Source organism: Terrapene carolina, unplaced genomic scaffold (genome assembly GCF_002925995.2).
Source record: "Terrapene carolina triunguis isolate 2854851 unplaced genomic scaffold, T_m_triunguis-2.0 Scaffold112, whole genome shotgun sequence".
Classification (NCBI taxonomy): Eukaryota; Metazoa; Chordata; order Testudines; family Emydidae; genus Terrapene; species Terrapene triunguis.
This window is the reverse complement of record NW_020664463.1, coordinates 10,568,899-10,595,556: the sequence shown is the minus strand read 5'-3', so window position 1 is coordinate 10,595,556 and position 26,658 is coordinate 10,568,899. Positions and strand designations below refer to the sequence as shown.

The following is a 26,658-nucleotide window of genomic DNA, read 5'->3' as shown; positions in this document are numbered from 1 at the left end:
GAGAGAATAAGTAAAATTCATTAACCTAACTGTTGTGTGTCTTGTCTTTTTTGTTGTCTTTGCACTTCTTATATATCTGATACATGGTGTCTATCTTAGCAACGTTTTTCTGTATTTCTCCTTTCTGTTTAGTTTTCTCTCCCCTCCTCTCCCACGAAGCAACGTATCCTTTCCCTGCATTCCTTCCCTTTCATATTTTCTCTAGTATTCGTCTACCTAACTGTCCCCTAGCCCACACCTTGCTCTCTCTCATGTTACATAATCTTATTTCCCTTTCTGTTCTCCCTCTTTACATTTTCATCTGTCTCCCTTGTATTCTGTTCTCCCTTCTCTGGATCTCCCCTAAGTCCTTCTTGTATCTTCTCTTCCATTTGAGATCTTCTCTTTCTCTCAACTGGTGATACCCATAGTACTGCCTTCTGTCCTCTCTGGGATTCCCTTTCTTGCTTCCTAAGGCATCTCCTTTTCTCTTTCCTACCCGAAAAAAAGGAGATTTTGCTGGTGGGGAAGCAGATTCTCTTTTATCTGGCCCCATGTTTCCTCCGTGCCTGGGAGGCTGCTACTGCCACTATTCAGGGTGGGTGGGAGGCCAGGTCCCTTCTTTCCCTGCTCCCCAGATGGCCTTCTCTTTTCCCACCTGCTATTAGGGGGTTGATGCTGTTGGGTGTGTGCACGTGCATGCTTCCAGGATTTGATCCTTTCTTGTGTAAGCTTTAGATGGCTGCCTGCAGTTGGGTGGCTCTCTTCTCATGGTCATAGTGCACATTTGCAGGTCAGCGTAGGCTGTCATCTTGAGGTTAGGAGGGAGCTTGTGAAGGTTCTAGCATTACAGACAGCAGTCAGAGATGCATATCATTCCCAGATGCAGATCTTTGAGACTCTCCCCAGATTGGGAGAGATTAAAGAGGCTAGGACTTTTCAGCTTGGAAAAGAGGAGACTAAGGAGGGTGTAGCCTGATTTGGGGTACGTTAGTAGGGTTAATTTAATTTACCCACTTAATTTAATTTGATCTAATTGATTTTTAATTAACAATTTTAATAATAATTATTATGGATATTAATTAGTATGGGTTTCGGCTCACCAATTTGTTTGATCAGAAGATAAAGTTCGTCCTGAATCAGGCTTCACAGAGTTTATAAAAGGAACTTCGGGGGTATGACAGGAAGTTTACACTGAAACAGATATAGTCATAAAGACCTTTTATTAAAATCAATGAAGATAGTAAGCAAATGGTAAAAGTTAGAATTACAGAGTTACACTTATCACAGTTCTTTAAGAGATATATAAGATTATAAGCTGCAAAGTTGATTAATACTCACACCCTGTTTTGATAACCTGGTGTTGGGAGATGTGGTACCACACCTATGGCAATTTCCGTTTTCACACCTCTGGCAGAGGAAGCTAATGCAGAGCTGTTTATTCTCTGGCTTAACCTATTAAGCCTTAACTGAAATAAATGCAATCTCAGTCTAGTTACCTTAAACTTACAATTTGAAAGAAATAAAATACGGCCTATTAATAGTTAATAGCCGTCGGAAATGAGTAGCATCGATACGTAGTTGAGGCAATGAAGAGTAGACAGGAACAGATAGGTGGGTAGATTGCCTGTCTAATGGTGAGCTGTCTTGCCTTTTTATAGGGCATTAGTCAGAAATCCTTCCTCTTATGCCCAAATTTCATTCTTCCCCCACGGAAATGTTAGGGTACACTTACCCCATAGGCTAGTATGTATGTGCGTATGGATGACAGGTATGTACGCATTTGTGGTGTATCTGTTAGATTTGTGGGCAAAAATCCCCTTTTTCCACCCTTTATTGCTATTGGTTCAGGTAAAGGTCTCTAGACATCTGCATGGATGTTTTGTCTAATTTTACTTTTCTGGGTAAGGGTCTCAAAATGTGTTAACTTTGCATTAGCTGAAAATACAGGGTTTTAGCCTGTAGGTAGGTCTCTTGCATTACAGCCAAACTTACTTTTAATATAAAATCTATAAGCCTAATACATCAAATACTCAAATTTATAAGAAAGATATATTTATACAGACCAGCAGATTAATCCTTAGGGCTACAGGGGATATGATAGAGGTATATAAAATCATAAGTGGTGTGGAGAAAGTGAATAAGGAAAAGTTATTTAATTATTTCCATAATATAAGAACTAGGGGACACCAAATGAAATTAATGGGCAGGAGGTTTAAAACAAATAAAAGGAAGTTCTTCTTCACACAGTCAACCTGTGGAACTCCTTACTTGAGGAGGTTGTGAAGACTAGGACTATAACAGGGTTTAAAAGAGAACTAGATAAATTCATGGAGCTTAAGTCCATTAATGGCTATTAGCCAGGATGGGCAAGGAATGGTGTCCCTAGATTCTGTTTGTCAGAGGGTGGAGATGGATGGCAGGAGGGAGATCACTTGATCATTACCTGTTAGGTTCACTCCCAGTAGGACACCTGGCATTGGCCACTGTCGGTAGACAGGATACTGGGCTGAATGGACCTTTGGTCTGACCCAGTATGGCCGTTCTTATGTTCTTATGTTCTTTGGTGAACCTGAAGACTGGCTTCGGTGGCTATATTTGTGAATAAGCTGTGAGTGGAAATATCTACACTGTACACTTCCAGCCCTAGATGTTAAATTTGAAGACTTTATCAATATAAAAGGACTGGAAATGGTTAAATCAAAGGTGGAAATTAGTTTTCACATGTAAAGGGTCTAAAAAAAATCAGATAACCTTAGCGAACTTCCACAGGTGACTGTTCCTCTTGAGTGCTTTTCTTTGCATCCTTTATAATGTGCTTCTAGCTTGTGTGTGTAATTTCCTAGCTTCCTAAAAAAGAAACTGGAAAAAACAGAAATTCTATCATGTGGCATCATATTGACACCCACATGGATCACCAACAGGGAACTTGGAACCTTTTGATCCACTATCCCTTGAGCTAACAGAGTAACTGAAAGAAATAGCAGATTGTCATCATCTGAGGACCAGAATTAGAGATGGATGAGAGATGTATTTTGCCAGGGGCTTTCACAGATATTTCCTCACAGAAGAGTAATGATGAGACTCAGGAATCTTCAGGTCCATTCCAGGCTCTGTGGGGGAGAGTGCTCTAATGGTGTCAGACCCTTGTGCATATTTTTCTCAAGCTTGACCGCTTCTGCCCTGTCCCCTCCACTGTGACTCTGTCCCAGTCCTGTCTCTTCCCCAACCCTGGGTCCTCATCCCAATCCCAACCTCCTTTCCATCACTCCAGATCCAAATCCCAGTGTCCCCCCTCACGCTAGTCCCAATCTGACCCTACTCCTCCCAATGTACTCCTTTCTTTCCCTCCAGGCTGGCTCTCATCCCCTCTGCATTTAAGTCAGGCAGCTTCCGCAGTGCTGCCTGAGCATCAGCAAGAGGGTCACTGAGAGCACGGGAGAGCCAGTTTCCCTGCTCTCAGTTCTGCTGCCAGCCCCACCCCAGCCTGGAGAAGCAACTACCGGGAAAATCTTGCTTTGCCCTGTAGCCCTCAGCTAGAGGGAGTGTTCTTAGTTATCCTGAAGGCTAGTCTATACTAGAATGGCTGCAGTGGCACAGCTGTACCGATGCAGCTGTGCCACTGTAGCGCTGCTAGTGCAGACACTCTATGCCGATGGGAGAGAGTTCTCCCATTGGCATAATTACTCCACCTCCCCAAGCAGCGGTAGCTATGGCAGTGGGAGAGCTTCTCCTGCTGACATAGCGCTGTCCATACCAGTGCTTAGGTCGGTATAATTTACATATCGCTCAGGGGGTGGCTTTTCCACACCTCTGAGCAACCTAAGTTATGGCAAGGTAAGCACTAGTGTGTACAAGCTGTGAGGGAATGAGGCATGCACAGTCTGGTCAGCATCAGGAGCTGTGAAAGGCGAAAGCATGTTCAATGAGAATGGAATGTATGGAGAATTTTATCTGCTAAAATCTAAGAAGTCTCTATTTAGCTTGCACAAGCTGAGATTATCCAAAGGTTTATTATTTGACTAAATTGGGACAGATTTTCATGGGGCTGGCAAAAGGCACAAAGACACACAGGCCAGTCCCTGGCCAAATTTCAAACCTCTGCTTCAAAGCCTGGGGACACTAGCACTATTTAAAGAAATGGTTGCCAGAATTTTTTAATAGGCAGACAAAATCATTTCTCCTAGTCTAATTCTCGGAAATGGCTGAACTGATTTGTCTGAAATTTTCCAGAAATAGTTAGCATGTGGCAAAAGTTCAACCCAAATGGTTAATGTTTGGTAAAGTTATAAGCAATGGAAAACAAGATCTTATAATGGTAAATGTCAGGCAACCTTAAAAATAGGTGGTGCTACCAGCCCTTCCTGTATTTAGGTTGTAAGGGTTTCCTACACACTTAGGACTTCCAGTATTCCTAGCAGGAGGAATATGTCTCCATGGTATTTTGTGTTGCTATTTTGTTCAGATGCTCTGATTCAGCAAAGCACTTAAATATGTGCTTAACTTGTAAGCTTAGGTCCTTTTAAGTGCTTTACTGAATTGAGGATATCATCTTGACACTGTAGTGTCTCCTCCTTCAGAGGAAGTTGCAAAAGATTAAAGCTTTTCTCCCTTTGGTGGGGGGAAGATAAGGTAAGGCCCTGATCATGCAGACACTTAAACATGTTTAGCGCTAAACAATGGAGTAGGTCCAGTGAAGTCAATGCGATCTGCTACTGTGAATAACATCAGATTCATGACCAAGTTCTCATATATATTGACATTGCATTATTGTACAACCTCTGATGGCAATACCAGAGATGATATTAAATACATAAAATGACCTTAGATTGCTTTGATTCCTGCATTCAATTTATTAGCCAAACAAACTTTGTGTTTGGTGCGGACATGAAAATTGGGCTTAATTTATTTTCATTCACTGCCTCAGCCAATACAATTTGAAATGGTGAGAGCCTAGTAATTTATTATTCATTGTAAGTAGTGTTACTGAAAAACCTGTTATACAGAACTATTACATGATATACATGGTCCCCCACTTGTTCTTGTCAGAAGGATATAGCACTGGAGTACTTCTGTTCTAATTTGATTATCTGGTAGTTGGAGCTTAGATTCAATTATGAACCTGTGAATAGTCTCATTGACATCAATGGAATAATTCAGACAATAATAACTGTACTCTAGATCTATTTGCATTCCTTCTTTATGCATTTAAGCTTGTGTCTTTGAAGCTTATTCCATAAAACCTTGTTTTGAAAAAATAACATTTACTTCTGTCTTAATATCCAAACAATGCAAACTAAAAAGGGCCAAATCCTGACCATATCTATTCAGAAATATAGCTCTTATAATCCCCCAAACTTTGCCATATCCCAAATCCCCAACAGTCTGACCATCATGAATAAGACCATAGTGTCTTTTTTGTTTTGTTTTTGTTTTTTGTAACTGACCCCACTGCAGGGAGTCACTGTCAGTGCTGTGGTACAGTTCATTTAATATTTAATAGTGGGCTGGGTGTACCATACACACGGAGGAAAGCACTCAAGGCATTCTCAACACTAGGCCCTTCAGATTCTTCTAACTCTCAGTGGGTTTCCACAAACACTCTCACAGATGATGATGAATAGCAAGTGAGTGCTTTACTAGTGCTGTCAGAAATAAACAGTGCAATTAGTCTTGGCACAATTGCTTTAAGTTACAACAAAAGATTAACCGACAGCCCCAAAGGCAGTCCAGTGCAGTAGTATGAAAGTATCTATCCTCAAAAAGAAGAGCAATGAGGACCCGAGGAATTATAGACCAGTCAATCTAACTTCAATATCTGGAAAGATACTGAAACAAATTATTAAACCATTACTTTTTAAGTACCTAGAGGATAACAGGGTGATAAGGAATAACCAACATGGATTTGTCAAGAACAAATCATACCAAACCAACCTAGTTTCCTTCTTTGACAGGTTCACTGGGCCTAGTAAATAGGGGGAAAGCAGTAGATGTAATATATCTTGATTTTAGGAAAGCTTTTGACACGGTGCCACATTACATTTCCCTTGTTTGCTTATAAGATCTGTTGTCTAGATGAAATTACTATAAAGCAGGTGCAGAAATGGCTGAAAAACTGTACTTAAAGAGTAATTATCTATGGTTCATTGTCAAACTAGGAGGACATGGGATCCCACAGGGGTCTGTCTTGGGTCCAGTACTACATTGTTCAGTATTTTTATTAATGACTTGGATAATAGAATGGAGAATATGCCATCAAACTAGGAGGGGCCACAAGCACTTTGGAGGATAGAATTAGAAATCAAAAGAACCTTGATAAATTGGAGAATTGATCTCAAATCAATAAGATGAAATTCAATAAAGACCAGTGCCAAGTACTGCACTTAGGAACGAAAAATCAAGTGCACAACTACAAAATGGGAAATAACTGGCTAGGTGGTAGTACTGCTGAAAAGGATCTGGGGGTTACATTGGTCACAAACTGAATATGAAGCAGCGTGATGCAAATGCAAAAAAGGCTAATATTCTGGGCTGTATTAACAGGAGTGTCGTATGGAAGACACGGACATGGGAGGTAATTTTTCCTCTCTACTTGGCAGTAGGGAGACCTCAGCTGGCATACTGTGTCCAGTTTTTGGAAACCATAATTTAAGAAAGATGTGGACAAATTGGAGAGAGTTCAGAGGAGAGCAACAAAAATAGTAAAAGGTTTAGAAAACATGACCTATGAGGAAAGGCTAAAAAAAAACCTGGGTTTGTTTAGTCTTGATTAAAGAAGATTGAGGGTGGACCTGCTGCCAGTCTTCAAATATGTTTAGGGATGTTATAAAGAAGATGATGGTCTGTTGTTTTCTATGTCCATTGAAGGTAGGACAAGAAGTAATGGGCTTAATCTGCAGCAAAGGCGATTTAGGTTAGATATTAGGAAAAGCTTTTTAGTTATAAAAGTTATAAAGCTCTGAAATATACTTCCTAGGGAGGTTGTAGAATCCCTGTCTCTTGAGGTTTTTAAGAACAGGTTGGACAAACACCTGTCAGGGATGTCTAGGTTTATAGGTACTGCCTCAGTGCAGGGGATGGACTAGATCAGCAGTTCTCAAACTGTGATTCGGGACCCCAAAGTGGGTCGTGACCCCATTTTAATGGGGTCGCCAGGGTTGGTGTTAGACTTGCTGGGGCCCAGGGCCAAAGCCCAAGCCTCCTTGGGTGGTGGGATTCAGGCTTTGTTTTTAACCCTGAGTGGCAGGACTCAGATTACAGCCCTTGAGCTTTGGCTTTGCCCCCCGCAATACCCTGCCCAGGATGGCAGGGCTCAGGCTTTGGTCCCACCTCCTGGGGTCATATAGTAATTTTTGTTGTCAGAAGGGGGTTGCAGTGCAATGAAGTTTGAGAACCCCTGGACTAGATGACCTCACAAGGTCCCTTCCAGCCCTATGTTTCTATGATTCTATGAAGGTGGAGCTCCTCTGGTCTACTGACAGAGATACTCAGCCACAGCAGCCCTCTCCTGAAGGCCATTGTTCAATGGCCTGTAGGTCTGCCAGCAAGAGCCCAGTCCTTTCATCTGGCTTGTTTGGACCCATCCACATGGACCCCCACTTTGCAAGTCACTCCCAAACATTCACCTGTCATGGCTACTGCTTGCCCTCTTGCCAGAAACAAGCTGTTTTGCAGCCTTTCATCACAGCTGCCAATCTGCTTGGCCCTCTCTTTGCAATCAGATTTCAGGCTGCTGTCTGCAACCTTTTGCTCCAGCACCCATGCACCCTCTGCCTTCCTGTGACCTCTGGTGGTAGTTCCCTTCCCTATTTTGGAGGGATTATGGAGCCATCTACAAGTCGGATGTTGCATTAGAGATTAATACAGTATCCAGTAATGAGCCACCAGGTTCATTACAGTTCAAAGAGCATATGGAATGATTCATGCACCTGCAATAAATGCACTATCTTTTTCCCTTCACCCATGACCAATTTTTCACAGATCCCGATTCTTTTTCTCTCCTCCTGCACAGACAGTAGGGTGCTACAGCTTCCCTGAGAGTCAAGTAATCCATGCCCAAAGGCTTCTGGGTGTCCAATTGAAATGTAAATTAAACAAAGAGAGAAACAAGGTGAAAGTCCTCTAATGTAGCATATGTCCAGAGCAAAATGGCAAAGGCACGCGCACCCCCCACCCACCACACACACACACCATTTAAAGTTTTCAGACTTGATTTGAAGGACACCAGGGATGTGGAATACAAAAGGATATTTCCTCTTGAGTACATGATAGTGGAAAGGTAAACCATCGATCTCCTCCTACCCAGCAATGAGTACCACTGAAGTCAGAGTCTCCATACAAGCATGAACTCGATCAGATTCTAGGATTGGGGTCCAACTTTCAGTATTTTAAGTTTTTATGAGTGTCTCAAATCCCTTTCCCCCCCAGGCTGATGGACATCTCATGTGTGAGTAGACTGGGGGAATCTTACTTATGAAAAAAACCTATATTAGCTTTATTTTCCTGAGGGAGCACAATTGAGAATTAGAGTGAAGCCATGACTGGATTGAGCATAGTCAATTTCAGTACATGTAAATCAAAGTTACTGTGCTGCCCCACCTTCTTTCAGTATGTAAATATTTTGGGTATTGGATAGTGACAGATCAAAAGGTATGAAGTTTGTGTCATAGGCATTCCTCTTCAGTACAGATTAACAACTTTTTTAAAAACTATAATTGTGTAAACATTGGTGATAAACAGATCAAGTACATGAGGACTACATTTTGGAATTAATCCATGTCACAAAGACATGCTTTCCTCAAGTCTTTATGTAGGGGGTCATTTTTAGCTCTCTATAAAAGTGATTTTGCATCTCATATACCCATCCATGACAGTTCAGATCCTCCTTTTCTTTGTGCTTTAATTTCTTTAATTTCTTTTTTCTTAATGGGGGGAATCGAATTCCATTACAGAAGCATCTGTCTGTAGCAAATCATAAAATCCTTTATGTGGTATAACATGGACTCCAAATAGAGAATACACATGTAAAAATATTTAAAACACCTGAAAGCTGATGGAATCATTTATTGACAAGTTTTATTTACAACTGATATGAAGGCTTTTGTATGCAATTCTCCAGAAGATTTCACTGTGGTTTCTCCAAACAGAAGGGCCATGAGATCAAGTTTTGTCTATGTAAAATTCCATGCACCAAACCTTTATTAATGCAACATTAGGGCTGAGACATAAGGCTTTTTAAAGTCAGAAAAAGCAGAGTTAAGGCCAAAATTTTAACTTGGTTCCGCTATATCTCTTTACCATGTAGAAATCAGTATATCTTTATATCAGTAGAAATACTTTGTTAAATAATATAAATTGGAAATAGTTAGGGTAACCTGACATATTAGCTCACGTCAGAGAAATTACTATGTTCCTATAGCATGTTTAAACAGTTTAGGAAGCCTGCCTCAAGCTCTTTTGGTCTTACTGAACTCCTGAGAAAGCTGACGTGTTGGCCTTATGAATCCCATGGAATTGCTACCATACACATAACAAACTGATACCAGTAAATCCATAACTTTCACCGTCCCTCAAAACTAGCCAAAGGCAGAAGACCTTACCAAGACCACCAGAATAAAGAAAAATTGATTTTCTAGATCGATCCATATTGGAATTCTGAGCCCCAAAAGAAGAAATTTAAAACACTTTCAAGAAGTGAAAGCTCTTTCTTTCCTATTCCCCCAATCTGATTTTGTGATTAGACTTTATGGAAATGTTTAGGCAACTCTGACATGAGTGTTACTGTGATTGGAGAAATGAGGGTAGGAGGTGTCATAGTCTTCTTTATAATGGGAAGCTGTCTCAGCCCTAAATCTGAAGGCACTAACATGTCTCCATAATGCTTCTGTGCATACAAGGAACAATGTCAATGTTCATAACTTCAAAACTACTGAATGATTTTATTTGTGCATAGCTTATTCCTTAGATCTCATTAACAACCTATCTCAATCCTGCAATCTGATCTGCGCAGGCAAGACATTTATGTCTGCACAGAAGTCCGTGGGTCTCCAAACAAGCATGGGAGTCCATCTGTGTGGATCAGATTGCAGGATTGGGGCCCAATTTTCAGTATGTTAAATTGTGTGTCCCAAATACCTGACTGAAAAATGTACAGAAAGCATGTGTCTTCTGTTTATAGATGTAGGACTCAAAAACTGGCTGACCCAGTTTTCTTCAAAATTTCCAAAAGACATTAACTTCAAAGCTGAGATCAAGCATGGACAATTTCAACCCCAAATGAATTACTTGACAAAGTTATGAGCAATCTGGAAAAGGTGGGGTATTATACCAGTAATAAAAGCCAGAACCCAGACTTCATGTGTTTCTACATTAACTAGTCAGACGTGTGCATGCACACACATACAAGCAGCTATTGAGTCAAATAAAAACAGGTTAACTACACTTGATTAAATTGTTTAGCAGCTATTTTCCCCCTTTTGATATTTTTATAAAGCATTTTATTTTTACCAACTCTGTCCTTTACTGAACCATATAAAATTAAAGGGCAAAACCCATAATGAAAGCAAGTCTTATACTATATTTATAACATTATAAAACTTGTGTTTTATATTTTGCTCTTAAATTCATGTACTATAGACTACAACACTTCAAATATGGGACAATATCATTTACCACTGAAGACCTAGTTTACCAATGGATTTTTCTTTATGAGCTTATGAGCAACAGGGATGTATAAAACTTGATGGAAACATACGTCTGCTGGTCTCAATTAGTCATTGATACGTTCTTCTTTTCTATTATATTATTTAAGGCAGGGGAGAGCACTTTAAGTACTTCAACCCATTTAACCTTAATTGCTTGGTTTTAATAGACATTTAATAACTAAAGGAACCAAATTATATCATGAATTAGGCTTTACTAATCTTAATTAAAAGCTCTCCTTTGTAATCAGAAACAGCCTCAGCTGAAAACAGTAAGCCTTTCTTAAATGTTTTGTTTAAAAAACTGAAGCCTGTTTGATAATAGTTGTTTAGACTGAACATGGTAACCCATTTCTGTAGATATATTGCACTTAATTTAAAACAATGTTTTCACCTGGTTTTGTTTCACTTCTTGGCTGTCAATGTTTGTTTTCAGGGGAATGGTAAATACTTTTTCTGCAGTAATTTAAAGGAATATTGGTGCTCTTTGTTTTTGAAATCTTCTGGAGTCACAGATCACGAAATTAACATGTGAATTAATATAAATATTAGCTTCCTGCATTTTTATATCCCCAAGTGAATGCTTGTCAGCCACTTAAATTCAATGGATTACTGGGTATATAATTACAAGTTCTAATAATACACTCATTAATCCATTTAGTTTAACATCAAACTGTATATAGGCAGTTGATTATGGACTTCATCCTGCACTCCTTACCCAGACTAAAATCTGTGACATCAGAGAACTAAGGCCTCAAATGTGCGCAGACCCCTAGTGACTTCAGTGGAGCCCATGCAGGCACAGGGACCTATCTGTTACTTGTGAGATCAGGGCCTAAATGTGTATATACTGTAAGGGCCAGATCCAAAGCCTGTTGAAATAAATGGAAAAGCTCCCTCATTCTTCAATTGTGCTTTTGATCTAGCTATGTAAAGGGATCATTACGTTGCAGTATTGTCATTATGGGAAATATGCCCCAATCTTTTGATTATATTCTTATTTATTATTTATATTGGGGTAGCAGGTAGCGACCCAGTCATGAATCAGGGCCCTCTTGTTCTGGGCACTGTACAAACACATCATGGAAAACGGTTTGCTTTACTCAAGTCCTCATCTTAACACATTTTATTAGAATGTAGCTTTTTTGCTGGATATCGGAGATTTTCTTTAATGACGTTGTAATCATTAATGCTACCAGACAACATGATGGTATCTCAATCTTAATTTGCATTACTCCTAATTATACCAGTTGTGAGTAATATGCTTGCATAAACTAAGTGTAGATCCATTGCCTTTTGCACTGATCCTCATAGACGTCCATGTGCTTTCAAATATCTGCTGAAAGTCATTTGTATTAGTCATGCAGATGTGCAGAACTTCTTGAATAGGAGTCCCACATCAGCTCAGTTATTAAATCTTTGGAACACATTTTAAGCTTTCTTATAACTTGCTGTTTAATGTCTAGCTTGTTAGGGTCCATGAGTAGTGGACATATAACAATTGTTAAATTGTATCCATTAGAGATCGACAAGGTCAAGGTGTTCTAAATCTAGGTTCAGATATAGTGTTCTGGTTTGGATCCACCTCTTATACTGATGTATATGCTTTTCAATACCAAAATTTTGTTAGAATTTGAGGTGGAAAAGGAATATAGTTGCATACAGAAGTGATATAGACAGGGCCGGCTCTATAATTGTGATAGAGGGGGAGGGCGGCCGGAGCCCCGGGGGGAGGGCAGCGAGCCCCGGCGGGGGCTCGGCTCTCCCCCCCCGGCGGCCAGAGCGCTGGGGGCAGGGCGCCGGGGGGGAGGGCGGCCGGAGCCCTGGGGGGAGGGCGGCGAGCCCCGGCTGGGGCTCGGCTCTCCCTCCCCCCGGCGGCCAGAGCGCCGCGCCGCCGCCCCCCTCCAGGTGCCGCCCCAAGCACCAGCTTGGGTGCCTGGTGCCTGGAGCCGGCCCTGGATATAGAGCACATCTCCCTATAGAAATGTCCTATAAAATCAACTGCTTCTAAATGCCCCATTGCCCACACTCCTGTGCAAATGTAATAAGAGAATGAATGTTTGTATATGTATAGAGAACTAAGAGAATCCTTAAAATGTGAAAACGAGTAACCATGTAACGCTACCCCTCATCAGCAATTGTTATTCTGTTGCTGGTTGTCATCTCTTCCTGTGCTGTGTTGGCCAAGATTTGCAAAAGTGGTTAGTGCATTTGAGTGCCCAACATTGGACAACTTAAAGCAGCCTGACCTTCCTAGGGTGGGAGTTCAGCACCTTTAAGGAGACTCTGGACAGGCACCAAAAATCCTTAAGCATTTTGAAAATCTTGATGCTGACATTAAATGGGTAAAATTTTCAAAAGCAACTAAGTCACATTTTCAAAACTGACTTAGCCTAAATCTCATTGAGTTCCAATGGGATTTGGGCTCCTCAGTACTTAAATTATTTTTGAAAGTGAGACTTAAACTCCTAAGTCTCTTAGGCACTTTTCAAAATGTTACCCATTGTGTCCCTGTAATGTTTTTGTAATTGATACCTATATGAAAGCAAGTGCTATCTTCACTTTTATCCCCTCACTGACCAATCTATGACAGCATGAGTTGTGCAATATTTCCCCACCCCTAAAATGGGTGCACCATTCACATTGCAAAGTTAGTGTGAGCCTGAATCCTAGCTGCCTTTGGCCATGTACATAGCACGTTGCTCTGTAAAATGTCAGCAGTAAGGTCAGGGTTCAGAGGTACTAGCATATGCTGACCACACCTGCTCATACCAAGTCCCATCCCAGAAATCTGCAAAGTCTGAATTTCCTGAGTGAAATCCTGTCCTATGGAAGTCAGTAAGAGTTTTGTCAGTGACTTTAATGGAGCCAGGATTTTACCCCAGAGGTTTTGAAGAACAAGGAGCGGAGCACAACAGTTGAATGCCATTACGTCCTTCTGACTGGCTTCTTTTCTGCTTACACATGCTGGATTGGGACCATGGAGTTTAACTCAAAACTGGGATATAAATCTACTTATTATAATGGCGTCCAACTTTGAATACTCATATATGATCTGAGCACCCACAACGATGCACGAAAACAGGGTAATTATATGTGCAAACAGGTAACTGAATATGCAGCTAGCCTTTTTTTTTTGTTAAAGAGGTTTTGTTAGTTTTTTAAATATAAGTAAATTGGGCTTTTAGACAAAATACAGATTACTGCATTTTGCTTATCTATACATAGTAAATTAAAATTGCTAGTAAAAAGCATTGCATGGTAAGCAATCTAAACAAGTACCCAGAAGTCACCTCCTACAAGACAGGCCCAATAAAGAAAATAACAGAACACCACTAGCTGTCACCTTCAGCCCCCAACTAAAACCTCTCCAGCGCATCATCAAAGATCTACAACCTATCCTGAAAGATAATCCCTCACTCTCACAGATCTTGGGAGACAGACCTGTCCTCGCTTACAGACAACCCCCCAAACTGAAGCAAATACTCACCAGCAACCACACACCACTGAACAAAAACACCGACCCAGGAACCTATCCTTGCAACAAAGCCCGATGCCAACTCTGTCCACATACTATTCAAGTGACATCATCATAGGACCTAATCACATTAGCCATGCCATCAGGGGCTCGTTCACCTGCACATCTACCAATATGATATATGCCATCATGTGCCAGCAATGCCCCTCTGCCATGTACATTGGCCAAACCGGACAGTCTCTACGCAAAAGAATAAATGGACACAAATCTGACATCAGGAATCATAACATTCAAAAACCAGTAGGAGAACACTTTAACCTGTCTGGTCACTCAATAACAGACCTGAGGGTGGCAATTTTGCAACAGAAAAGCTTCAAAAACAGACTCCAACGAGAAACTGCTGAACTTGAATTAATATGCAAACTAGATACAATCAACTTAGGCTTGAATAGAGACTGGGAATGGCTGAGCCATTACAAACATTGAATCTATCTCCCCATGTAAGTATTTTCACACTTCTTATCAAACTGTCTGTACTGGGCTATCTTGATTATCACTTCAAAAGTTTTTTCTCTTACTTAATTGGCCTCTCAGAGTTGGTAAGACAACTCCTACCTTTTCATGCTCTCTGTATGTGTGTATATATCTCCTCAATATAGGTTCCATTCTGTGCATCCGAAGAAGTGGGCTGTAGCCCACAAAAGCTTATGCTCAAATAAATTTGTTAGTCTCTAAGGTGCCACAAGTACTCCTGTTCTTTTTGTGGATACAGACTAACACGGCTGCTACTCTGAAACCAATCTAAACAAGAGAACTCTGAGTAACTCTCTGCATGACTAAGTCATAATGCTTATGTAAGTCCATGCACATTTAAAATGGGGTGGTGGTGGAATGCAGTAAATTAGGGGTGCAAATATTGGCATGTCATTTCAGATGCACAGTGTTGTCTGAATTCTGTATGTGAGCTGTAGGAATTCTTTTGTTCCTTTAATTCTTCATATTCAGTCCTAAATAAGAAACAAATTGAATCATGAAGTATAACAAGTGAAATTTCCCCTAATTACAAATACAAGCTCTCCTCTCATCGTACTCTTCTGAAGAAAGGGGTGACTTCTACAGTAATTTCCATGATCACAGAATAAATGGGACCCTGCTAATACTTAGTTCTTACATAGCAAGCAATCAAATATGTGGCTTAGCATCTTTTGCATGCCTGTATCTATTGAACTGATATTGAAAGGTTCCTAATTTACAACAGCTGGAAAGAACACAAACTGAAGTAACTTGCAAATGTTAAAAAATTGCCACATTGCACACTCAATGCAATATTTTGTGTGTGCACTCGCATATTTCTGAGCACATCTCCAGCACATCTCCAGATTTTAAAGTTTTGCTCATATGGCTCATACAAGCTGAACCAATTTCCACAGAAGTTAATCTTCTCAACTCTCCTTGAAGTAAATAGATCAGGCCATTAATGAAGCTAACTTTCTTAAATATACATATTCATCCCAAAATAATTTCACTTGTCCAATTTTTTTTCCAAAGGGACTGAGCTCCCCTGACATTAATAGGAGTGTTTAGCACCTTTTTGAAAATTGGGCCACATCAAGATAATTTATCTACCGTTATCACTTTATCTGCCACTGAAATATATCCACCTCTGGGCTGGAACACAATAGCTTTTTTAAGCAGTGCTCAGCAACACTACACCACAATTTAGGACAGAAAGGAAATAATACTTTATCCAGTAGAAAATACAGGGAAATTTAATAAGTAGAATGTAAAATTACCCAAATTGAAATTTGGTCACTTTATCAGGATTGACCTCCTAGTCTTGCCAAAACTACCATGAGATCTTTAATGACCCCAAGCATTGGAACTTCAGTTTTCCATCCCTGAAGGTGACTAATTGTGTCCTTATGTACAGTACACTTATACCCACTTCTTCAATACAACATTTTTAAGTGTTAAAATGGTTGACTGTCTATAGTTGCCCACCTAGTCTGAGTAAACCTTTCTCTAATTTAAAAGCTAGCTGTGGCAATAATGGTGGTACAATAATTCAGAAATAAATGCATGCTTTGCTCATTTGCATGTTCATTTACAGAATCCTCTCCCAGTTAAGTGCAATTTAATAGATGTAGTATTGTCCTGAGTGTTCGGAATTAACTAAAATATCTGGTCATTTCAATACAGCCAGAAGCATATGCTTGTCTCTGCTTTGCAAGCCCAATTATGGAAGGCTTTCCTTACTTAAAGCTTCCAGACCTATATTGAATATAGGCTGATACTAGCTGAATAAATTAAGACTTTTGCAGCTGTGAACAAGTGGGAAAGCATTTTGTTTAGCATATGGTGATGATGATGGGCAGCTGTGTGAACCATTAACTTGCCAAGATTGGAATGCCACAGATGACCCAAAGCTTTTGTTTCCTGGGTCACATGGATACTGGGTCTGGTACTAGCGGGGAACACAACTGCATTGTCCCCCAACACATTATTAAATGGGTTGTTATTGCAGTAAGATTTTTGTCATGCTCCCAGTACGAATAGCATTCATGTGTTCTGTGTAATTAACCAACAGCATAGAGCATAATGTATCACTCATGGCCTTGGGTGGGTCAGCATGAAATTTAAGTAGTACTAATCTGCCAGAGACTGAAGCATGAAATACACTGTACATAGGAGTTACCCATTTTACAGTGTGTGATCAGCCACTGGTTCTTTATTATAGGAATGCAGAAGAAACTACAACTTTCTGTTATGCGCTCCCACCCAAAAGCCAAAAAAGGTAGGTTAGTGTCCAGCAAACAATGCTAGTAAAATGGGCTTTAATTTTAGAAAAAACTTCTATCCATTTTTAAAAGAATCAAAAAGTCATGGATTTTGAGTGACATGTTTTGTATGTCAGAATTCCATGATCAGGAATTCCATGTGGCTCTAGGTTAATACAGTTAGTGAGTTATACATATATTACTTGGATGGTTGCATAATCTTAAGGTGGTGGGGAGAGGACCCCAAATCTTTTATGTTTATTTGCTGAGTTTGAATATGTGAGATTATTCTTTCAACTGTGATTTACTAAAGCCCCAGTTGCCAGGATCCATGCACATCACATGGGGAATTAAGAAGCACCAAAATATGCTCCCATTAGTCTTCCAAGCATTTCCTGGATTAGACATGGAATCAAACATTTCCCCTTAAATTAAAAGAGGGAATTGTGGTGGAAGTGGGTGCGATTTAGCAGTGGTGGGAGAAGTACTGTCAGATGTCATGTTTCACATCCATAATGACTTGTGAACAGGAAGTCTCTCTGCTTGAGCTTGTCAGGTGCTGCAGCTACTAAATAAAGACAGACTCTAAAACTGTTATGTGCTCTGCAGGTATCAATCTTTATTCTGATATCTCATTTGCAGTTCAAAGAACTTGTAGCCAATCTGTTTAAATATCAGTTAGGAAACATGTCAAACCATGAACAAATCCCAATGAGGGGTTCAAGATGTCTTATGCAGGATAACAACAATTTGGACTGATCTAGAAAAGTTCGATATGAACACCGAATAGACCTAGAATGTAGCAAGCAGTTCAGATGAAATTGTATATGTCCATTTTTATGCATGTGTCTGACATTGCATTATATTTGCCCCTCAATGCACGTGTGTAACTCACTGGCTAGTGCATATTATGTGTCCCTTTCTGTGTCACATCCACACAGGATGTGGGTGTGTAACTGCTCCCAGCTTGTGAGCATGGATCTTTAGCTCATGCTGAAGAGAGTCATGCTTTTAGTAGGGCTGGCCAGAAAACAATAATTCGGTTTTGTGAAAAATTTTGAATTTCTGACATTTTGCTTGTCATTGGAATGAAAACTAGACCTTTGAAAATTTTCACCAAAAAAACAGAGAGAGAGAGACACACTCTGAATCAGACAGAACAGGGAATGGAACCCGAGTCTGTGTCATCCCAGGTGAGTGCCCTAAGCTCTAAATTATTGGCTATTCAGGATGTCTCTGTCTCTTGATTTAACCAGAAATTCCATCCTGGACCTGAAAAACCATTTTGATAGATGAACATTTTCCAATGAAAAACATTTAATAAAAAAAATTCCCAACCCCCACTAGTTTTTAACATTGGAGCGCCTGTGTTCAGTCCCCACTCTGATGGCTAAGACAGTGGCCTTCACACATACACAATACTCATTATCACTAATGGTATTTATATACACCCTCTGAGGAGAGAGCTATACTTCTTTGTGGGTTTTTTTATGACCGTACTTGCGATGGTCTTTTTAGAAAATAAATGGGCATTATAGACAAAGAATGCCAAATAAACTCCACTAATGTGCCATGGTAAGGCCGTAAGCAATCAAGCTCTCAACTCTGGAATTTCCTGAGTCTTAATGATGGTTGATTTCATTTTTTTGACCTCACCTCACATTCTATTCCAGGAGTGTCAAACCTGCAGCCCAGAGAGGGGATTTTTGTGGCCTGCAGGTGATGTCAAGATTATGTAGCATCTTCACTTTCATGGCTTCAGAAAGAACTTACCATAGGTGAACCAAGTATAAAGTGAGGCAATAATGTTTGCCTGGGTCTGCAAACAGCTTGAACCAATGATTCAGAGGGGTAAACTCTCTTAGAATTATAGGGTTAGAAGGGACTACAAGGACCATCTAGTCTAACCCTCTGCCAAGATGCAGGATTTGTTGTTTCTAAACCATCCAAGACAGATGGTTATCCGCCCTCCTCTTGAAAACCTCCAGTGAAGGAGTTTCCACAACCTCCCTAAGCAGTCTGTTCTATTGTGATATTGTTCTTACATTTAGGAAGTTTTTCCTGAGATTTAATCTAAATCAGCTATGCTGTATTTTTAACCATTGCCTCTTGTCCTGCCCTCTGTGGCAAGAGAGAACAACATTTCTCCATCTTTTTTATGGCAGCCTTTCAAGTATTTGAAGACCACTATCATATCCCCCCTTAATCTCCTCTTTTCCAAACTAAACTTACCCAGTTCCTTCAGTTTTGCTCATATGGCTTGCATTCCATACCTTTGATCGTCTTTGTCGTTCGTCTATGGATCTTTTCCAGTTTCTCCACATCTTTTCTATACATTGGTGACCAAAATTGGACACAGTACTCCAGCTGAGGCCCAGCCAGTGCTGAGTGGAGCAATACTATCACCTCCTGTGACTTGCATGCTATGCTTCTGTTAATGCAACCTAAAATTGCATTTGCTTTTCTTGCAACAGCATCACAATGCTGACTCATGTTGAGGTTGTAATCCACCACACTCCCAGATCCTTCTCAGCAGGGCTGCTGACAAGCCAATTGTCCCCCATTCTGTATTTGCGCACTTGATTTTTTTTCCCTAAGTGTAGCACTTTGCATTTGTCTGTTGAATTTAATTATGTTGTCTGTAGCCCAGTTCTCCATTTAATCAAGATCCCTCTGAATTTTAACTCTATCCTCCAAAGTATTGGCAACCGCCCTTCCCCCCGCCCCCAGCTTTGTGTCATCTGCAAATTTGATCACCCAGGTCATTAATAAAGCTGTTAAACAACATCGAGCCCAGAACAGATCCGTGTGGAACACCACTTGAGACCTCCCTCCAATCTAACATCATTCTATTAATAGTTACTCTTTGTTTGTGGTTGTTTAATCAATTATGTATCCACTTAATGGTAGTTCCGCTGAGCCCACGTTTCTCCAGCTTACTTATCAGAATGTCGTGTGGGACTGTATCAAAAGCCTTGCTGAAAACCGGGTATATTATGTCCACTGCTGCCCCCTATCCACCAAACCAGTTACCCTGTCAAAGAAGGAAATCAAGCTGGTTTGGCATGATTTGTTCTTAGTAAATCCATGCTGGCTGCTATGATTGCCTCGTCAACCTCCAAGTATTCGCAAATTGAATATTTTTATACTTTGCTCTAGTAGCTTCCCAGGTATTGAAGTCAGGCTGACTGGTCTAGAGTTCCCCAGCTCCTCCTTCCCCCTCTTTTTAAAGATGGGCACTACGTTAGCCCTTCTCCAGTCTTCTGGGACCTATTCTATCATCCATGAAAAAAGCAAGTAGTTCCTTCAAGCTGAAATTGAACCTGCAACCTATGGATTGCTATATAAATTGAACCCATAGTCTACTGCTCAACCAGCTGATCTACTGCAGGAAGACAGTAGCTTGTCTTCCACTAATCTGATTGGACTGTCATCTCTACAGCCCAATGATGATACTTAAGTATTAACATTAATTATTTGATTAATCTTGACCTGAAAAGAGCTCTGTGAAGTCTGAAAGCTTGTACATTCCACCAACAGAAGTTGGTTCAGTAAAAGATATTACATCACCTACCATGTCTTTTCATATTCTGGGACCAATATGACTACAACAACATTGCAAACTAATGTTTAATTGCTGATCATTTTAGCAGATGAAATGGGGGAAAGGAGTGAAAATGACCCCATTGTGGTGGAAATTGGGAGTTCCTGCAGGGAAGGCAATGCAGGGGAAAGAAGAAAGAAGATGCCCAAAGACAGGGATAGGGAAGAGAAATAGAGAAAGTGAATAGGGATTTGGGAGAAACCAAGGGCAGAAATAGCTGTGGAGCTAAAGGGGAGCATGTTTTCTCACTGAAAGATGAATATGACAAGGCACTGAACAAACAATAAATAATTAAACCTGTAATTACTATATAAAAGCTGTATTTATGCTTGTTCTCTGTGCAAACTTCCCATTTAAAAAAAGTGTTAGTTATGGAAAAGCCTTCCCCTATAGTAGCCACACATACATGCACCTGAGTGTTCACCATGACCAGCTAACACATTTTTAAACATGACTCTTTTTGTCTCTGCTAGGTGTTTAAGTGGTGTTTAAAAGACAGGATCATAGGGCTGGAAGGGACCTTGAGAGGCCATCTAGTCCAGTCCCCTGCACTCATGACATGACTAAATATTATCTAGACCATGTTAACTAAAACACACAAACTAATATGTTTGCTAACCATCTCCTTTTCCTACTGAAGCAAACCCACAAGCTTCATGGGCTCCTTGGTCTGACAGTTCTAAAAGAGGCATCTTTATTCCATATGTCTTTAAGTAACTTGCTTCACATTTGCTATGATCACGAGGTATTAGGGCAAGACTCAGGTTTTAATACTATTGTTATTTCTCCGATAAAAGAGATCTTTTTAAGAATGAGTCCTTAAATAGATGCCTTTTAGCTTTCTTAAAATTCATGACTCACAAGATAATAACTAGAGACAATATTTTTTGGAGAAGAGCAAAGACATTACACAGTGCTTCCGCAAGTAGAAAATATTTGCAGCAAGAGGTAAATCATCAGCTATTTCAAATGCTTTCCAAATGCATCAGAAATACTTGTAGGAAAGATACAATAACAACTTCAATTTTAGAACTTTTTTAGTAATGACAGAAATGCATCAATTGTGCTTTTATTTTATTTAACCAGCTTGACATACCCTTCCATAGTTTGGTTTGTGTTAGTTCTTTTAATTTTTTTAAAACTGCCCTAAAAGGGTATAAAACATAGTACCGAGTTATTGCAGAAAAAAGGAAGCAAATAAAACCAACACAGTGTTGCATGTTTTCCACATGAACTGGTTTACTAAAAAACCCAAAAAACGCCACACCACCACAATTTGTATCCAAATCAGACCCATTATATTGGTGCGGCACTTTCATTTCATTGCCATTTGAATATTGGAAAATAGGGCTTTGTGACCTTTTTTTAGAGAAAGCTGTAACAACTAGATTATTTTTGTTTCTCTCTGGACACCCCAATAGAAAAAAGTTGGAGCGAGGCTATCACTAGCAGGAGGGCTCTTATGGGCTTTTATCAAAGCAATCTGATGCTAGAGATACCATAATAACTGTTGCACCTTTCCTCTGGCCTCACAGAGAAACATCAGGCTTTCCTTTTGTGGATCTCCCAACTCCCATCCTGGTCACCCTGTACCTTGGCTCTTAGAACCGTCCGAATGGCTAACAAACTTTACAGTATTCTTGGACACAAACATCTTGAAGACATCATAACTGGAAAGCAATAAAAATGCACACTACGTGTTTCTCGCTGATTCATTAGATCATAGTATTTCAAAGGCCACAGGAGTCAAAAGAACATTAACAGTTATGAGGCAAAAATAGGGAAAAAATCTTATTTCTTTAGGTTGAAGGAAGGAACCAAATCTAATTTAAAAAACTAATGTTTCTTTCCATTCAAAGTAAGGTATGAACCCATCCATGGAAAGGTCTTTTCAGAAATTAACCTCACTTTGAAATGGATTTGTTTGGGGAAAAAAATCTGAATGAATCTCAAATCTCTTGATACATTAATAAATACTCAGGCTCAGAACATGACATGAAATACTCTTCTCTCTGAAAGTCCACTGGCTGAAGTGCAAAAATTTCAATGGATCTTTGGGATCAGTGGAATTCGTAACATATTCTCATCTTTGATTTTTCATTTCTCTGGTTAGGCCAAATCTTCCAATTCATAAGCAAATCTCGAATGACTTGAGATAACGTACAGGGAATTGCACCAAATTCTGCAAACTTCACTGAAGCTAAACTCCCATTTAGAATTGTATCCTTTTCTGGATCTTTCTCTGGTTGTGAGTTTCCAGCGAAACTTGCGCTTCTGGAAAATTTGACCAATGGGTGCGATGTTATCAGTCATAAGCTTTTGTTCCAGCTGGTCAATCCAGAATTGGCTTTCTAGTTCTAGAAAGGTGTAACTTTATATGAGAAGTACAAATGTTCAAGTGGTTGTCTCAAATCGTCCCGACAGGTTATCCAACACGTTTAACAGTATGACCAAGAAAAGTAAATCTATCCATCCTCCATACAGTTTTTCAATTTGTACAACTCTTATGGTTACAAAATACAGATATTGTAACCCAGACATACTAGAGAAGAAGGCTGGTCTTACAGTTATGACCTAGGACTAGGGCTTAGTCCTGAGTTTCTGTTTTTGGCTTTGCTACTGGCTTGTTACACATTATTTAACCTCTGTGTCTGTTTCCTCACTTGTAAAATGGGCAAGATAATGCATTGTTTACTATTCTGAATTTGGAACTAGAAATCAGGAATTTGAGTCCTAATCCCATCCTTGACAGATATACTCTGTGACTGAGGTAGGGTGACCAGATGTCCCAATTTTATAGGGACAGTCCCGATTTTGGGGGCTTTTTCTGATGTAGGCACCTATTACCCTCTACCCCCGTCCCGATTTTTTTACACTTGCTATCTGGTCACCCTAGGCTGAGGGCAAGTCCATTTAATCACTTGGTACCATGGTTTCCACAGTACTATCTTAGTCTTAGTGACCCAATCAATGTAGCTATTTTAAACAAGAGGGCAGGATGCGTAAGTGAAGGGACCTCGACTCCACAAACTACTAAGAACAGAGTCTGGGGGTGAAATCTTGGCCCCATTGAAGTCCATTGCAAACCTCCCATTGACTTTAATAGGGTTGAAATTTCACCCTGGGACTTTATAACCTCCAGACACTGTAAGACACTCCTCTTTTCTCAGACTTTTCTGAGAGGAGGTTGCAGTGAGGAAGAGTGGAGGTCTTACACCTATTAAATTTGGGTGTACAAGCCTTCTTACTTGTACAAGGCCTATAAATTAGCATAGATAGTATCTTTTTTCCCCCTAATGCACACATTTGAAAAATGAGGATACTTCCTTATCTCAGATAGGACGAGTGACTGAGGTTTAATTTGAAGTCCTTGTGTGGAAGGCACAATAGAAACAAAAAATATCACTATTATTATATACGTGATCAATGTGTATTGCAACATTTTGCAATGGGGATTGCAATATTCAATTCCAGAGCTGTAGGTAACATGCTACAATTGAGAAGGTATTGTGTGACCAGTCTTTTAGTGCAACGAAATAAACCCCACAGAGCGTTGCAAGTTCTTCTCTCTCATTTTCCATAGGCAAAATGAGAACTAACAACATTTCTTGGGGCCTGAGGTATGAAAATCTAAAATTATGCACCTATGTAGTTTCTTCATTAACTTTTCCAAGCCTCCAAACAAGACAAATTTTATTTATTTTCCCTAATGATTCTTTGATGATACATTGTTTAAATTGCAGAAATAAAGATATCTAGACGTTGAAACCTGTCTCCTTCAGATCTTGAAGAAATATGTATATCTAACCAACTACTGACACACCAACAATTAAAACATTACATTTCAAACCATTTTAGAGTGCAAACTCTTTTAGGGAGTATGCTGACATCTACATGATATCCTCACTATTCTCATGATATCCTCAGTGCTAGATTTTGCATTTGAATCTCTAATTTAGATGAAAGATGTATAAAATGGATGTGGGCAGATAGATTCCTGTTGGTATATATTTAAGGAGATTCAAAAGCATAAATTATTTTATTCAAAGTCAATTTCAATTTAATTATACTAAATTAAATCCACCACCCCCCTTTTATATCTGGGAGTACAGAAAGAGATTAAGGTTTCTAAGAAAAAACACTCCGTTCAAACAAACTATGCCATGGTCTGAAGATCGATCATTGCAGACACAGACAGCATGTGGATATTGGGATCTGTACCCTTTCATAGTTGTCAGGATAAAAGTCAAGCCAAATGTTCCATTTGCAGCAGTCTACAGAAATCTGCAGAGTGCAGTAAATTAAATTTAGCTCTAAGGCTTTCAAAGGCAAGCCATCCTTTGTTACGTGTTAATTACAATAAGACTGGGTCTGACCCAAAAACCCACAGAAGTCAATGCAAAGACTTCCATTGATTTCAATGGGCTTTGGATCAGGCTCTGTATGAGCTGCTGTTATGCTTATACACCCAGTAGAGTAAATTTCATTACATGCCTCCTGATACTCTTTGGAGATTCAAGTGCTTGATGCATGTCAACCAGTATGGTAAAAAATAGGGATGGACTCTGTTGGAGTTAGATTGTGTAGGATCCTTGGGGTAAGGTCCATGTCCTTCTCTTCCCATACAATATTGAGCATGTTGTTAGTGCTCAATAAACATCACAATTACAATAGAGTGAACCTAATTAGATAAAAAGGGAATTGACATTTACTCAAAACTCTGATTACCTTAGCCTTTTTTTGAGGTTCTAAAATGTAAAACTTTTTTGTTGTTAACTACGGTGTATCACTGTGCCTTTACTTTCCACTGGAACTGGAAGCAGAATTATTGAAATACTAGGAGAGAAAAATCTGTTCTTGTGGTATTTTTAACTTTGCTCAATCAGGTCTACATGTACTTATAAGAGAGCTGGTTCTGTTGAGAATTCTAGATCTAGTGGCTTTGTCAACCAGCTGTGGGCATCCTTCCTTTTACCTATTTTACTGATCCAAACTTATAGCTGAACCAATGCACATACTTGTCAGCAGATCCAGCCTAGTATTAGCTCCTTTTTACCACTGCAGGTTTTTTTACTGATCTTTTCCTTTTAAACTTTAAAATGAACAGAGGATATCACGGATCATCCAAGAGTAACTTCAGAGACAGACAGACTGTCAAAGTAAGCTGAGACACTGATGATGCATTTGTATAAATTTGAAAATTGACAGCTGTGGCAGGTAGTAGCTGCAATGTGGATGTAAGTCATAATTTACAAGTGCAGTATGATTGTGGCAACATAGACTCTATGAAATGTTGTTTTCACAGTACAATCACTCACTCCACTTTTGTCTTCATCTCTTTCATAGAGGTGCTATCTCACCCATGAAGATTTTTTACTGTGGATTATGTGTAGTCGTGAATTAGAATAGTTTATTTCCTTTTAGGACAGTGCCTTCACTTTATATTGGTCCTTTTATATTACTGACTTGCAGGGTATATTACGTTATATACATGAGTTTGGTTGGGTATTGTCGATGCTATAGAGATTGGTTTAAAGCTTTCCCTGTATCTTTTGTAACCAGAATTTCATCAAGGGTATAAATGGTGGTTTTGCCTCAAATAAAATCCAGATTCAAACTGCTTTAACAGCTAAAAATATCTCTCGTGAACACATTAGCAAAGTGAATCTGATTTTTTTCCCCCCTCTACCGTAGGGTACTGGTTGTCCCTTTCCAGCTTGACAGCACAGGAAAAGGTGCCTTATAGTCAGAACCAGATTTTCAGTCTTAGTCACTGTAATTGCAAACACTTATTTTTGTATATGCCTATTTTATGTGCACAAAATACCTGATGTGGGGTGTTTTTGTTTTTGTTTTTTGAATCTGAACATGGCCAGTTCGATACATAACTGTCTCTGTGAGATTTAGGCTCCTAAGTCACTTTTGAAAATTGAATTTAGAGTTCTAACTCATTCAGGGTATCTCTTCACTGCAGTGCAAGCCCAGAGTTAGTGGGCCTCTAGTCAGCGGACTTTGTGTTAGAGAACCCAGAGCTTGAACAGCTACGGTGATTGTCAACCACAGATTAAGAATTTTCTAACCTGAGTTCAAACCCATTGCTCTGACATCCACACTGCAGTA

General features: G+C 39.7%; 1 protein-coding gene across 1 annotated transcript in view; it reads left to right on the top strand.

Annotated features, from left to right (window-relative positions):
* The window catches only part of SCUBE1 (signal peptide, CUB domain and EGF like domain containing 1), a 306,573-nt gene that overhangs the window by 14,874 nt on the left and 265,041 nt on the right, over positions 1 to 26,658 (top strand). The gene's annotated exons all lie outside the window — the stretch shown is intronic.